At 29.7% G+C, this 18,027-nt stretch overlaps 2 pseudogenes; both read right to left on the bottom strand.

Moving 5' to 3' along the window:
* Positions 1 to 238: 238 nt before the first annotated feature.
* On the bottom strand, positions 239 to 2,554 carry LOC140861200 (transcription factor bHLH25-like; annotated as a pseudogene).
* Positions 2,555 to 9,055: 6,501 nt separating this feature from the next.
* Positions 9,056 to 11,384, bottom strand: LOC140861199 (transcription factor bHLH25-like; annotated as a pseudogene).
* Positions 11,385 to 18,027: the final 6,643 nt, after the last annotated feature.

Below are 18,027 nucleotides of genomic sequence, written 5' to 3'. Positions count from 1 at the left end.
TCTTTTTTCTCGTAAATAGAGAAAGTCGGAAGAAAGAGAAACTCATAAAAGGGGTATTTTGGGGATTAAAAAAATAAAAGAGGGTATTATGGTATTTGGTATGCTTTAGGGAGCTCAAAGACATAAATAAGGTATTTTATGGCAATTCACCCTTGAAATTAATGGTGAAAATTAATATATATATATATATATATAAAATATTCATTGCATGCCAAGAACCAAGATTCTTCAACTTAATTCACTTCAAGTGTGTTTTGAGAGAAGTACACAGGCTCTGTACTAGTTCCTTTGTGTTCGTCGTAGACTCTTCATCCTTCTGCAAAGCATTCAACAACAAAGTACTTTAATTCTTGAAATGATATATATTTGATTCACATTTCCTTCAATATTGGTCATAGATTCATTTTGACATAGTTGTATGCATTGAGCCTATGACACAAGCAAATGCATGCATGCATAAATAAATAAATAAATATATATATATATATATATATATATACATGAAAGTTCACGAAAACGTGTATATTTTGGTGTGGTTCAAAATAAGATAGCGTTTGAGATTGCTTTTAGGAAATATTTTTGAGCTTTCATATTTTGTTTAGGACAAACTCAAAGTTTCTTAAAACCAATCTGATCAAACACTACCTAAATATTTAATCTACATAAAGGTCTTATATGAATCTATCAGTATAATGTTCTTTTCATTATCTCATCCCATGTGTATCATTTTTTCATTTGGTGCTACCTCATGTAGTCCGTACTTTGATGGAGTATTCAACGCCCCAGATTTTTTTATATAGTCGTGTGTAAAAAAAAGTGTGAAGCCTGTCTACATTGTGAAAACAAATTAGGCAATTGAATATATATTAAGGAAAAAGTACAATTTTTGTTCTATATATATATATTTGTTTATCTGCAGTTTCGGTGATTTAAGTAGTCAAATTTCAGTTTTAGTCATGCATATTTCAATTTTTCGCAATGTTACTCCATTTTAATTGAAAGTGTTAATGTGACACTACACACGTTAGAGCTATGTCGAAACCATCAGGTAGCCTCACGTCGTTGAAAAGACTAAAACTACAAAAATAACAAAGAGCCTGGACCAATACTGAAATTTGATCATATAGAATACAAAAATCACAAAGAGATCATGAAACACAGGACAGTTTTTCCGATATTAACTCGTCGGTTCATCGTTCCAACAATTCTCGTGAAAATTACCGTAAGAACATGCATAGGTAGTGTTTGGGAGAGTTTCTAAAAAGCAATTCTCAGCTTTTCCTTCACAAAATTTTGAAATTTTGTGAAATTTTATGAAAAAAAATTTGAGAAGTGCTTCTTAGAAGCTCTCCCAAACACTACCATAGTATAATTTCAAACCATCGTTATTACTATTTATTGTTGTGTCCAAACTCCAAAACCTCATGTTTTGAAACATATATAATTTGGGATCATGTATCTATAGCTAGTTGAGATGTGAATCAGTACCTTAGCCATGACTACTATATAAAGAGCGGAGTCTCCGAAGGACATAGCACTGCTGCTCACTACCGATAAGTGAAGCTTCTCGATTTCAGCCACTGTTTTCTCCAGCAGCCCATTTCTCTTTTCGCATTGAATGTTGATTAGGACATGGCCGTCTAAGAATCTCGCTCCGATTTCGGGGAGGGGTTCTGCGGCGATGATGGGGACACTTCTCTCCGAGGAAGAATTCTGGGAAAAATCATGTAAATGTTTCTTGACAAAGACGACAGATTCGATGGTTTTTTTTCTTGGTTTGATGCTCAAGAATCTTCACCCTTTCTTGGAGTTGTTTGGTGTACTTGATGGCATCGCCAAGGATAGATGCCTTGTCCATCTGTTTGTGAAAAAAGCGAGCTAGCTAGGTTTAATCATTATATATACACACACTATTTGGCTTAAGATCGACTACCTCCCGCCTAGTGCCTAAATGTCTAGACGGTAATTTAGATGTTGTCTAGACGGTTTTTGTTTAAAGCTAAATATCTAAGATATTCTCGTCCATCTCTATATTTATCGAACTGCTTGACCTTTTTGAAGCAAAGAGAGAATTAATAGTTATTACCTTTTTGAGGCCAGGGACAATAGAGGAGAGATCTATGAATCTTTGGGTGAGTTTTTCTCTCCTTTTCCTCTCAGCTAAAACATTGTCCTTTGGCCTTGTGTTACTACTGCTGACTCTCTTAGCCCCTTGGCAAGCTGGTTTCACCACGTGATTCTTGTTCGCGAATGCAGATTCGGATACGACGCACTCGGAGGGAAAATCCAGAGTCCATGATTCTGTCTTAGGCCTCGAAAATCCTTCCGGATTTGCATCGTCGATGAAGTGAAAATTAGTACTAGAGGAAGAAGTGCTACTTCTCATCATGATGAGCTTCAATGGCTTGTTGGATTCGTGTTGTGTCGATGATGCCGGTGCCGGCTGCAGAGAGAAAGGGTGGTACTGTTGATCTTCTTGGGAGCCGAATGAGACTGAGCATAGATCTCCGATCGGAACCAGGGGCCATTGATGGAAGAAACTCGGATCATCCATTAATCCCTGCTCGGCATATATTATGTTTACGAGATTTTACATGAAAACTATATATTTATCTCATGAAAACTAAATTAAATATAATACTTTGAGAAAAACGAGGTTGTCTTCAATAAACAGTTCAGTTTTTTTATAATAATTAATTAATACGATATATGAATCTCTTACCAATTCATCAAAGTTGCTTAAATTTGAAATCTCCATCATCTTGACCCGTACTCTGCAATAGAATTTACGTGGAGATTCTGATAGACAAAATTATGGAAATGTTTTTAGTTCCCACAAAAGACATATAATATTGCTCAAGATTTGTAGTTTCAAATGGTGTCCAATTATTGCTATTTTATTTTATTTTTGAAAGTCTTCTATTGTTGCTCGCTAGCTGATCGAGGCCAAGTTGCCCACTATTGTCCAGATCATGTTTGCCCACATACATATATAATTTATTCAAAAAATTGCAAATTTTTTATTTGGCTTTTTGAAATTTTAAATACGGATGGTTGTACGTCTTTGAGCTCGTTTGCATTTTATAAACTTTTTTTTTTAAAAAAAATGTGCTTTTTTAAGCTTTAATTTTGGGCTTTTTAAAAAACTATAAATTTGACTTTAAAAAGTGTTTTTTTAAGCACTTAAATGACCATCCAAACACTTTATAAACTAAAAAAAACACTTTTTTATGAATATGTATGTGTGTGTATATATATATATCCTTGCTTGTGCATATATAATATATGAATATTATGTATTGTTTAATTTAAACCACATATTCATTTAGTTATGATTTTTTACGGTATAAAGATTTTTGAATACATGATTTAACTAGTTAGATTTTTTTTATATAAATTAATATTCATGTTAAATTTACTAGAATTTGAGAAATGGATTCTAAATTTCGAAATATGAGGATGGGATAAAATTGAAAAAATATAAAAAAAATAAATTGTTGTGGTAGTCCATGCATATAATTCAAAAAATAGCAAATTTCAAAATGTAGCTAGTAGTGAATAGTATACAACCATATATACACATTTAAAAAAACAACATAAATTGTCTTCACGATAAGAATTTGAATTTTGACATGGGATTTATAATTTACATTTCAAATTATTTTAAAGGAAATTTCTAATTTTCGTCGCCTATGTAATTAGTTTTTTTTTTAATGTTAAAGTTGAGTTTTATTAGTCGTTAGTTTTTCAATTTTGTGGTAATTTACTCATTTTTCCTCAAAAGCACTAATATGGCACTAACAAGGTACATATGTAAGTAAACCAGGTACATCCAAGTACAAATATGGTACATATAGGAGTTAATAGAGCACATTGATTGAATTTGAGTATTCGATGGAAAGATTGTTGTATCCATCGAACGTAAATGTGATTAGTTATTTTAAATATTGAATTATAAATGAGATTTTCACACAAGAATATATATTAAAATTAGCAACCATGTGATCAAATTCTTGGTAAATGATTCATGAATGTCTATGGAATGTTTATATGCTATGACTTCAACTAGAGATTACCAATATCTCAATTCCCACCCATTAGTGGTGTGTATAGATATATATATATATTTGAGATACTAAAACCATATAATAACTATTCAAAAAAGTTTCACTTATATCAATTGTCAAGTATAATCTAAAGATTTAATTACTCACTTCAAGATGGTACATTTCCAAGTAAATAAGGTATAATAGTATTAAAATAAGGTACATAACGAGGTTAATATAGCACATATTTCTCCAATTTGAGTATTTACTCAAAAAACTACACTAATGTCAATTGATACCTAAATAATAAAATAGTTAAAGAAGGTACATATGTAAGTAAACCAGGTACATCCAAGTACAAATATGATACATACAGGAGTTAATATAGCACATTGTTATCGAATTTGAGTATTCGGTGCGAAGATTGTTGTCTCCATCGAATGTGAATGTGATTAGTTATTTTAAATAGAATTGTTAATGATATTTGACACATAACATATATTAAGATTAACAAACATGTGATCAACTTCTTGGTAGGGTTCATGAATGTCTATGGAAGGCCATCGTCGTTTTGATCTAAACTCATGTACAATTAATAATTAAGATTTAGGAAATCAATTTCTTATCATAATTTTCATCAACCAATTAAACGATACTAACACCATTATTGACACAAAATATGTCAATTTCAAGATAATTTAATGCGAAATTAGTATTATCTGTTATAAATTGGGTACATAACCTGAAAATTTGAGTATAAATTTGGAGAAAAATTGTCATCGTCTTAATTCAAATTCATATATATTATTAATGAATAACATATATGAAACAACTTCTTACCATAATTTTAATTTACCGATTAAAGACACTAATAACATCGTAATAGATACAAGATATGCTAATTTCAGGATAATAAAGCAAATGCAGTGTTAGTTTTTTTAAATTTGGTACATAACCTAAAAATTTGAATATGAATATTAAAGGGAATCGTCGTGTCTTAATACAAACACATATGTATACTTAATAAAAAAATATGTATACTTAATGAATAAGAGGTAATAATCATTAACGATTTTTATATTGGGTATCATTAATGTGTATTTAAGTATATAATATTTATTTATGTTATTCTTTTGAATAAGGCCACTTCATTTTAGATCATCCAAATTAAACCGTTTGCACTTTGATTGCACAAAAAAATGCTTAAATTTTTATTTAATTTTCAAATAACAATGCGCATACTTATTGGGCTGAATATTGGTATCAAATATTCTTATAAATTTTAATATCCAATTTATGAGATTTAGTGCTCAATTTATTCTAATTTGTACCCAAATTTAGGTATTTTAATGCTTCAATTTCAAAAAAAAATACCCAAAAATTTTGTATTGAACATTGACATTAAATGATCTCATCCATTCGAATATTCAATTTACATGTTTTAGTGCTCAATATACTTTAAATATTACCCAAATTAGATGTTTTTGTACTTTGATTTAGTAAAATAGTACCAAAATATTTTGAATTGAACGTGTCTACTGTTGATTCAATTCACATTTAAATCGATGCTTCACCATTATAACTAACTAATATTTTATATATGAGATGCACAGATTATTAATTTGTATAGTTAACAATTAAAATTAATAATTATTAGTGCACGTTTTAATAATTTATATAAAATTTTGATATAATATGTTGGGTTTTTGTAACACAAGCAATCTTGATTTTGATGATAACAAAACTTGTTATTGTGTTTCTAACATATTTACTCTAGTGTGAAGTTGCTAAACTAAAGATGGAAGCCAAAACTCAAAGTTAGCAAAACTGAATCTCTGGCGAGCTCTACTATTTTGATGATATCTCATAGATCAGAGATGCAATTTATTATCCGCCAAAAATAATACAAATAAAACTCAATTTGGAACATATTGTATTTCACGTCAGTTGAGCAAACACGGATGTTATCGAGATCAAACTGACGTCGCAATACCAAACTGAATTGCATCAGTTTAGCAGAAATACAGAAGCAGTTTACATCGAGCAGTTCTGGTATATTGTCTATATTGTGCAGCTCAATTATCCGAATGAAACGCTTCACCATGCGTTGGAAAGGCAAGACAATGATCTACAAATCATTTTCACAAGTTGAAGACTGAATCGGATCCTATGGAGATGCTAAACTGCGTTGAAATTACTGGTTTGAAACAGAAATTATGCAGAGCAGAATTTCTGGAATAGACTGGTTTTTTAAGCATAATTTTCGCATATGAACTCCGAATTGAGTTATTCTTGATTCCGTGGAAAGATAAGAGAAAGGGCTACAACTTTTATGTTTATTACTTTGCCCAAAAATCAACGGATCAAGAGATATAGCACTAAACTACTCATATGCACTCAACTGATTTTGTGTTAAACCGATTTTGAGCAGCTCTGGTATTTCGAGCATAACGTTTGGATATGAACTCCGAATTGATTGATTTTGATGGAGTTGGAAATCTGAGATCAAGGACTACAACTTTTGTATTCATCACGTTGCCCAGATATCAATGGATCATGCCAAACTGCATCCAGTTTATCAACTCAGTTCTGCTTGCTAAACTACTACCTAAACTGAAGTTGGCCAAGAGTAGTTTACCTACCCAAACTGAAGATCGCTCAACTGCTACAGTGCCGAAACTGATACAGTACCAGTTTTGCACCAAATTCAGTTTACCAATATCAGTTTAGCTCAAGAAAAGATACAGAAACATTACAAAAGTATTTTAACGGCTCTATTTCTCTTTCTAACGGCTATATCACTCTTGGAGCCTATAAATACAACATCTTGAAGTTCAAACACAAGATTTGCAATGAGATTCAAAGCATTGGCAGCCTACTTGAAGAAATCAGCTAGTTGAAAGCAAAGCCCAAGGTGTGAAGAACACATTAGAATTCTTGAGCGTGAAAAGTCAAGTTCTTCACACCCAACTAACTCACATATAAAAGAGAGATGTATTGCATAGATTAGTTGAGTGAGAGTCTTTACACAAAGACGTTAAAGATTGTGTTTTTAGTCTTGACATAAAGACATAAAACATTATGCGGATTATGAGGTTGCGGCCTACAATCGAGTAGTGGCTAGAGTTCTTGTTTAGGCAGTGGGTAAGTCCTAAATCGGATTGAGTTTGTACAAATGAGTTGTATAAATCAAAGTCTTCTAGTTAATCCTTCCGAGGAGGAAGAAGGGGTGACGTAAGAGTTGTTGAATTCTCCGAACATCCATAAACAAATCCTTGCCTCTTTATTTCTTGCATTTGTTTATTGCTACTGTTTTAGATTGCATTGTTGAAGCATTTTATGTGTTTGATAAAATACCTAAATATTGCATTAAGTATTTGATAAAATGCTTCAACTAAACTATTTTCATCTATCAACTTGCATCCTTTTAAAATGATTTACAAAATGTTAAATTAGTTTATACGAAGAATTATTTCGAGTGTCTTCCGCTTGATTTGAAAATCAAACTCGATTTAATTCATCGGTGCTCAATATTTCAAGAACCGAGCTATTGTAGCTCAAAATATTTTAAAAGTGTGTATTCACCCCCTCTACACACCGTGACCGATCCTATCATAATATAATGAATATATTTAAATTTTAAATATTAAATATTATAAAAATTATTATATCAAAAAAATTTCTGCCATTTCAAATAATTTCAAATGAGAAGATAAGTCTTTTGAAATTAAATTAACTTATTTATCTTGGTTGGGTGTAACTGTTATAAATAAAGTAAATATAAAAAAAATCTTAAAAAAACCATATATCATTTTTTCTATTAAACTTTTCAATCAATAAATATTCTCAAAAATTCAAAATTGATTAAAGTATAATAATAATAATAATAATAATAATAATAATAATAATAATAATAACAACAAAAAATTACGAACAATCAATATACCAAAAACTCATTTAAAAAGGTTTAAAAAATTAATATTATATTAAAATTGTATATTTTATTTAATACAATAGAAAGTATAAAAAACTAAATTTACAAAAGTAACACAAAACTCAAAATCATAATTGAAATTAAATGAAAAGAGTCCAATTTTAATTTTATTTTTTAAAAATAAATAAATAATACTTCACATTTTATTATGTGTTTATTTTTTTAATTATTTTTGAATATTTAATGCGATGGATGAATGCATCAATAATAAATATTTTATTTTATAGTATACTATTTTTTTGCGGGAACTTCATATATATATATATATATATATATATATATATATATTGGAAAATATATCTCACAATTACACATTTAATCAATTTAACAAAATAATTCATCTACGCAAATTATAAATACAATTCATTATCACATGGAAATTCTCTATAGCATCAATGAAAATTTTTGACCTCCAATTGCTTAAATCGAGTAGAAAATAAATTTTTATACTTCTAGTCTACTCATTTAAGTATTTCATGTTTTCATTCTACTACAACAAACATATAATAACAAATTGGGTGTAACTGGATCATAATTATGAATATGTTATAGATATTATTAAATAATAAAAAAATTTGACAGAAAAAATTATATTTCATAAAAAAAATCAAACCAAATGTTTTCTACCGTGTGAAAGAAAGAAAAAAACAAAAAACCTTAAATCTACCGTGTGAAAGAAAGAACAGAAAAATAACCTTAAATTAAATGGGTTAAAATGTATAATGATTGTAGTCTACAAGAATTTCTCAATTTATTTATCATCATCATGCACCAACCTCTTTTTTCTCGTAAATAGAGAAAGTCGGAAGAAAGAGAAACTCATAAAAGGGGTATTTTGGGGATTAAAAAAATAAAAGAGGGTATTATGGTATTTGGTATGCTTTAGGGAGCTCAAAGACATAAATAAGGTATTTTATGGCAATTCACCCTTGAAATTAATGGTGAAAATTAATATATATATATATATATATAAAATATTCATTGCATGCCAAGAACCAAGATTCTTCAACTTAATTCACTTCAAGTGTGTTTTGAGAGAAGTACACAGGCTCTGTACTAGTTCCTTTGTGTTCGTCGTAGACTCTTCATCCTTCTGCAAAGCATTCAAACAACAAAGTACTTTAATTCTTGAAATGATATATATTTGATTCACATTTCCTTCAATATTGGTCATAGATTCATTTTGACATAGTTGTATGCATTGAGCCTATGACACAAGCAAATGCATGCATGCATAAATAAATAAATAAATATATATATATATATATATATATATATATACTCACATGAAAGTTCACGAAAACGTGTATATTTTGGTGTGGTTCAAAATAAGATAGCGTTTGAGATTGCTTTTAGGAAATATTTTTGAGCTTTCATATTTTGTTTAGGACAAACTCAAAGTGTTTCTTAAAACCAATCTGATCAAACACTACCTAAATATTTAATCTACATAAAGGTCTTATATGAATCTATCAGTATAATGTTCTTTTCATTATCTCATCCCATGTGTATCATTTTTTCATTTGGTGCTACCTCATGTAGTCCGTACTTTGATGGAGTATTCAACGCCCCAGATTTTTTTATATAGTCGTGTGTAAAAAAAAGTGTGAAGCCTGTCTACATTGTGAAAACAAATTAGGCAATTGAATATATATTAAGGAAAAAGTACAATTTTTGTTCTATATATATATATTTGTTTATCTGCAGTTTCGGTGATTTAAGTAGTCAAATTTCAGTTTTAGTCATGCATATTTCAATTTTTCGCAATGTTACTCCATTTTAATTGAAAGTGTTAATGTGACACTACACACGTTAGAGCTATGTCGAAACCATCAGGTAGCCTCACGTCGTTGAAAAGACTAAAACTGCAAAAATAACAAAGAGCCTGGACCAATACTGAAATTTGATCATATAGAATACAAAAATCACAAAGAGATCATGAAACACAGGACAGTTTTTCCGATATTAACTCGTCGGTTCATCGTTCCAACAATTCTCGTGAAAATTACCGTAAGAACATGCATAGGTAGTGTTTGGGAGAGTTTCTAAAAAGCAATTCTCAGCTTTTCCTTCACAAAATTTTGAAATTTTGTGAAATTTTATGAAAAAAAATTTGAGAAGTGCTTCTTAGAAGCTCTCCCAAACACTACCATCGTATAATTTCAAACCATCGTTATTACTATTTATTGTTGTGTCCAAACTCCAAAACCTCATGTTTTGAAACATATATAATTTGGGATCATGTATCTATAGCTAGTTGAGATGTGAATCAGTACCTTAGCCATGACTACTATATAAAGAGCGGAGTCTCCGAAGGACATAGCACTGCTGCTCACTACCGATAAGTGAAGCTTCTCGATTTCAGCCACTGTTTTCTCCAGCAGCCCATTTCTCTTTTCGCATTGAATGTTGATTAGGACATGGCCGTCTAAGAATCTCGCTCCGATTTCGGGGAGGGGTTCTGCGGCGATGATGGGGACACTTCTCTCCGAGGAAGAATTCTGGGAAAAATCATGTAAATGTTTCTTGACAAAGACGACAGATTCGATGGTTTTTTTTCTTGGTTTGATGCTCAAGAATCTTCACCCTTTCTTGGAGTTGTTTGGTGTACTTGATGGCATCGCCAAGGATAGATGCCTTGTCCATCTGTTTGTGAAAAAAGCGAGCTAGCTAGGTTTAATCATTATATATATACACACACTATTTGGCTTAAGATCGACTACCTCCCGCCTAGTGCCTAAATGTCTAGACGGTAATTTAGATGTTGTCTAGACGGTTTTTGTTTAAAGCTAAATATCTAAGATATTCTCGTCCATCTCTATATTTATCGAACTGCTTGACCTTTTTGAAGCAAAGAGAGAATTAATAGTTATTACCTTTTTGAGGCCAGGGACAATAGAGGAGAGATCTATGAATCTTTGGGTGAGTTTTTCTCTCCTTTTCCTCTCAGCTAAAACATTGTCCTTTGGCCTTGTGTTACTACTGCTGACTCTCTTAGCCCCTTGGCAAGCTGGTTTCACCACGTGATTCTTGTTCGCGAATGCAGATTCGGATACGACGCACTCGGAGGGAAAATCCAGAGTCCATGATTCTGTCTTAGGCCTCGAAAATCCTTCCGGATTTGCATCGTCGATGAAGTGAAAATTAGTACTAGAGGAAGAAGTGCTACTTCTCATCATGATGAGCTTCAATGGCTTGTTGGATTCGTGTTGTGTCGATGATGCCGGTGCCGGCTGCAGAGAGAAAGGGTGGTACTGTTGATCTTCTTGGGAGCCGAATGAGACTGAGCATAGATCTCCGATCGGAACCAGGGGCCATTGATGGAAGAAACTCGGATCATCCATTAATCCCTGCTCGGCATATATTATGTTTACGAGATTTTACATGAAAACTATATATTTATCTCATGAAAACTAAATTAAATATAATACTTTGAGAAAAACGAGGTTGTCTTCAATAAACAGTTCAGTTTTTTTATAATAATTAATTAATACGATATATGAATCTCTTACCAATTCATCAAAGTTGCTTAAATTTGAAATCTCCATCATCATGACCCGTACTCTGCAATAGAATTTACGTGGAGATTCTGATAGACAAAATTATGGAAATGTTTTTAGTTCCCACAAAAGACATATAATATTGCTCAAGATTTATAGTTTCAAATGGTGTCCAATTATTGCTATTTTATTTTATTTTTGAAAGTCTTCTATTGTTGCTCGCTAGCTGATCGAGGCCAAGTTGCCCACTATTGTCCAGATCATGTTTGCCCACATACATATATAATTTATTCAAAAAATTGCAAATTTTTTATTTGGCTTTTTGAAATTTTAAATACGGATGGTTGTACGTCTTTGAGCTCGTTTGCATTTTATAAACTTTTTTTTTTAAAAAAAATGTGCTTTTTTAAGCTTTAATTTTGGGCTTTTAAAAAAACTATAAATTTGACTTTAAAAAGTGTTTTTTTAAGCACTTAAATGACCATCCAAACACTTTATAAACTAAAAAAAACACTTTTTTATGAATATGTATGTGTGTGTATATATATATATCCTTGCTTGTGCATATATAATATATGAATATTATGTATTGTTTAATTTAAACCACATATTCATTTAGTTATGATTTTTTACGGTATAAAGATTTTTGAATACATGATTTAACTAGTTAGATTTTTTTATATAAAATTAATATTCATGTTAAATTTACTAGAATTTGAGAAATGGATTCTAAATTTCGAAATATGAGGATGGGATAAAATTGAAAAAATATAAAAAAAATAAATTGTTGTGGTAGTCCATGCATATAATTCAAAAAATAGCAAATTTCAAAATGTAGCTAGTAGTGAATAGTATACAACCATATATACACATTTAAAAAAACAACATAAATTGTCTTCACGATAAGAATTTGAATTTTGACATGGGATTTATAATTTACATTTCAAATTATTTTAAAGGAAATTTCTAATTTTCGTCGCCTATGTAATTAGTTTTTTTTTTAATGTTAAAGTTGAGTTTTATTAGTCGTTAGTTTTTCAATTTTGTGGTAATTTACTCATTTTTCCTCAAAAGCACTAATATGGCACTAACACGTTTACTCACATCGAAAAAAAGACCAATTTTGTTATTTTATATTATATTATTTAAATTCACAAGAAATTAGAATGTATCGATGAGCCATAATAAATGTTCAAATTCAGGTTCATAATTTCTCAACGTGCCGTATATGAACATATGCTATATTATAAAATTTGTTTAGGTCGGTGTATAATAAGAACGTGTAGCATCGGCAAATTAAATAAATGTTTAGCGTGTAAGCTGGCCCGTGTGGCTGGTGTTTAAAGTAATAATTAATTAATATTAATATATTAATAATTTAATAAAGTGCAGCTAATTGGCTGACTTTATTTGAAGCCAAGACTTTTTGCGACATACCTATAATTATTTATTTTTGGCTTCTAAAAACTCCCATATTTTACGGGGTTTTCATATCTACGGTTGGTGAAACATAGGCAGTCGTGGATTTCCATGAAAACGGGTCGATTTATTAGTAAAATCCATTTTTATGGACATGATTGATATGCTTGAATGAAATAGAGTTAAAATAAAATCAATTTTGAAATGGAATAAAAATATGAATGAAATGATAAGTTTGTTCCATTCAAATGATTGGTATCGGAATAGAATAGAATTATTTTTAATTATGAAATAATGTTTTCATTAAAATCCGAAATAATAGCTACACACAAATATTTATTATAGGTTAAAAAAAATATTTATTATAATTATTATTTAAAAACAATAAAAAAATTATAACTATTTGTAGTCTATTAATCATTATAAAATTATCTTTATAGTAAAATTAATATAACTATTAATCTTAATTTAGTAATTATTATTATTAGTATTTTATTTATTAAAATAAGTGTATTTTAATAAAATATTATGATATTTATTATTTAAAAATTATTATATTATGTTATATATTTTTATAATATACATGATTATTAAGTGATTGTTTTATTTATTTAGTTATTAATATAATATTATCATCATCACTCAGTAATAATTTTATATTTATAAATGATAGTGAATTAATTGGTAATATTATTATAATTATGATTATTATTTTAGGTATTTTATTAAACTAAATAAGGGAAGGATTTATAAATAGAAAAAAATTAGGAGTGTGAATGGTCATTCCTATCCAAAATGGATGGAATGACTATTCCCATGAATATGGGAATAATCATTCCAATGTGAATGGACATTCTCATTCTAAATCCAAGCCAAACATGATTGTAGAGAATGAAATTAGAATACTCATTTCATTCCTACCTCATTCTCTCCTACCAATCATGGGCATGCTTGATATGAGGGACTCATGATTGGTTTAATATTAGAATGAGAATGTTCATTCACATTGAAATGAATAATTCTCATGAACATGAGAATAGTCATTACATCCATTTTGGGGTCTTGTCTATGTTAGTACATGGACAGTCTTGTTTATGCTAGCACATGAGCACTGCTCATGTGCTGCATCTGACGGCTCATATTTTTTTGCATTTGAAATGTTCATGTGAACATCTCAAATGCAACAAAAATGAGTTGTTAGATCCTCATTCGGGCACTGCCTTAATAGGGGCAGCATAGACACAACCCCATTTTGAATGAGAATGGTCATTCCCACCTTCCACTTTCATGTTCATATACAAATCTTTTTTTATATTTAGATTATTTAAACTAATATTAATCTTTATAATTATAATAATATATTATAATATATATATATATATAAATAATTATATTATTTATTAATTATTAGTATTATGATTTATTTATTATTATTAATCATAAAAGTATTAATAAAAAATATTATTATTTATTTATTATAAAAATATTATTATTATATTAATTTAATTTTTAAAATAATAAATAATATTATTTATTTATTATAAAAATTAAAAAAATATTATAATTGTATCTTATTATTATAATAAAATAATAATTATTATTGTAAAAATATAAATTTAAATTAGTTAAACTATATAATGTTAAATTTAATAATAATAATAATAATAATAATAATAATAATAATAATAATAATCCTATGAATAACTATTATTTTGATCTATGTAGTTAAAATATATTTTTTAATTAAGAATAATTTCATTACATTCCATTTTTATTTCAACCAGTACCAATCGAATAGAATATAACAACCATTACATTCTCAATCTCGTTCCATTCCAAAATTGATTTCATTCCTACATTATTCTTGTACAACGTATCAATCATGCCCTAAATTGTTTGGAAAATAAAAATGTAGTTAATTACACAAAAATGCAATGATTTCATAACCGGACCGGTGATCGAACCGGTCTATCTTAAAAAAACGGTCCAACCGGTTCAACCGTTTTAACCGAACGGTCGGACCGGAAAACCGTTTATATAATATAATATAATTAATAATATCTTTTAAATTTTATAAATCTAAAAGATGTATATAAATAAACAAAAATATATTTATCATAGTTTAAAAAATAAATAACTATATAAATATATTCAAAATATTAATTATAGTTATATATACTATATTTTTATAAATAAATAAATTAATTAAAAAAATATAATAATAGAAAAATAATATTTTTAACGAAGTACAAATTTAAAATAATCATGTGTATATATATAATAAAATATTAAATTAAGATTTAAAAATTAAAAAAACAATTTTTAAAAAAAAATTAAAAAAAATTCGAAAACCGGTTCAACCGGTTTTCTGGCCGGTTCTTGGGACCGGTTCTTAGCCGGTTCTTGGCCGATTCGACCGATTTTGACCGGTTCTTGACCGGTTCTGAGCGGTTGAACCGTTAAAACGGTTTTTAGGGGTATTTCGGACCGGACCAGCGACCGGTTCCCGATCGAACCGGCCGGTCCGGTCCGGTCCGATTTTTAAAACACTGCAAAAATGACAGTCGACAGTAGATATATATCTTGTGAAACGATCTTGCGGATTTGTATTTTTTAAATGAGTCGATTCGATTCGTATATATATGTAATGAGAAATAATATTTTTCATGACTCGAATCGAATCGGAAATCTATTTCAAAATCTTGACCGGCTGGATAGTCTCCTAAAAGTTTTGTGTCAACATAAACTAATCAATATTTCATGAAAATATTTCTAGAAACTCTTACCTCAAATGTTTTTGTCTAATCTAAAATTAACCTTCACATTCATTTATATTTTACAGTACACAATCAAAAAGTATCTCTAATGAGGGATTTTTTTGTATTTTTTTAAAAAAATTTGGTATTATAATCTATTATTTACCAAATACTCGACCTCAATATTTTTCACTTTTCCTTTTTATTTTTAAACACGACTCACTTTTAAATTTTTTTTTCTCACTTCTTCATAATTTATAAATTTACTCATTTAAAAAGTAAAATATTTTGCAAAAACTCCCTTTACATTGCAAATAAAAGTAAATGAAAAAAATTCCATATAAAATTCATTATAAAGCTACCGACTTGTAACAATGCATTGCGACTAATTTAGAATATAACATAATTATATGCCTATACATACACACAAGATCAAATATCAAAATATAGTAGATGATGTATGAACTAGATCAATTGTATAGTTTTTTGAATTCACAAGGATTGTAATTGGTTGATGCGAAGCTTCTTGTTGAATTTAGTTTAAACTTCGTGGAATTGACTCTTTATAATCTTCCCATATATGAAATAATATCTAATCCATCTCGATAATTCCACTACGCAAAAGTTGACAATATAGTCAATGACTTATTATTCATTTCATACCAAGAAGATCATAAATTTGAAATTATGTTTCAAGAACGAGATTTAATTATAACAAACTCATCTCCCACCAGAACAAAAAACAAAACAAAAAACAGAACAAAAAATACAAAACGCTAATACTAGTGTTTCGGATGTTCCTTTTTAATTTGGCAAAGTATAGTCAAATACATATCTTTGTCTAAATCAATAATTTATGTTTAATGACCATTGATTTTAATTATGTTTCTTGGAAATTGAGGCTCATATTAATGATTCAAGAAAATGTGAGAGGTTGAATTTGTTTTAAAGAGCCTATTTTTAATTACGTCCTCTTTTTTTCTCTTCCGTTTAAAAAAAAATTCGAAGCTTTAGTTTTTTCTGAATTGGACAAGGTAACCAGTATAGGTACAGGGGAAAAAAATCAATTTCGTCGTTGCGCAATTTCAACAATTGCACAATTAAATCTTATTATTTTATTAAATAAATTATTACTAAAAATTTAAACAAATTCAATTAAATTATTTGAAACTAATTTAAACACTAAATTCAATAACAGTACTGAAAATTTATATTTTAATAAAGTTTTGTGGTCGAAAATATCTCGTATACAATAATGTAATGTTTGAGATTGCTTCCAAAAAAGTTTTTTATGTAGTAGTCCAATCTCATTTAACAAGATTAAGTGGTTAAAAATAATTAAAGATAAATTAAGGGCTTAATTTGGATTAAAAATATTAATTTTGGGATTTTTGTCTTAGGCGAGTCGAAAGGTCTGAACCCAGTTCGGAGGATCCGAAGTGTGCGGAAGCTAGAATGGAGTTCAGTGGGTTACGGTGCAATTGGACGATCCGAACCCAAGATCGGACGATTCGAACTCTAACATTTAGGTGTTCGATGTGTTGTCAACATGAGATTGACACGTGGCTACGATCGGAGCATCCGAAGTCCAAGATCGGAGCGTCCGAAGTGCTGGCGAGACAGATGGCGTGGATTTAGCCACGTGATTCGCATGCCCCCATCGGACGATCCGAACTCGAGATCGGAGCGTCCGATTTCCGCCTATAAATAGGGCATCCGAGAGCCCATTTTCTTTGCAAATTCACCAACTTCTCTCTCGACTTCTGAGTAGTTTTAAGGGTTTTCTTCAGCCTTCTTTGGTGAGGGGTGGGCCTTAGGCGTTCCTGGGTCTTAGCGGAGTTGTTCCCAAGTTCTGAGGTCATCAACATCAACGGGCTAAAGACGGACGGAGGTATATCCGAGTTCCTATAAATATTTTTGAATTATCTATTAGCTTAGTTAAGGCTTTTAGATGTTGATTAGTAATATAGTAATCTTATGATTATAGGCTTGGACAGTTGAGCTGGTGTAGCTTTTATGATATTATTGAGATACGGAAGCACTGTTCGAGATATCCTGACTGAGTATGCATGTATTATGTGTTGCATTATTTATATGACATGATTTTATCTGCATATATTATGTCACGATATTATGTTTCATACATTATCATATTGAGTTTTTATCCTTGAGATATCATGTAGTTGGGTGTTTACCCTAATGTGTTAGTAGGTGGTTGGACACATGGACTCGTGATGATCAGGTCACCTATATCCACTGTTCGGTGCGTGAGCCACCTCTTGGTGCGATGGCACAGAGTGATACATACCATG

This window comes from Henckelia pumila, chromosome 4 (genome assembly GCF_033568475.1).
Source record: "Henckelia pumila isolate YLH828 chromosome 4, ASM3356847v2, whole genome shotgun sequence".
Taxonomy (NCBI): domain Eukaryota; kingdom Viridiplantae; phylum Streptophyta; class Magnoliopsida; order Lamiales; family Gesneriaceae; genus Henckelia; species Henckelia pumila.
Note: the sequence above shows the minus strand (reverse complement) of the source record. Positions and strands in the feature narration are given on the sequence as shown.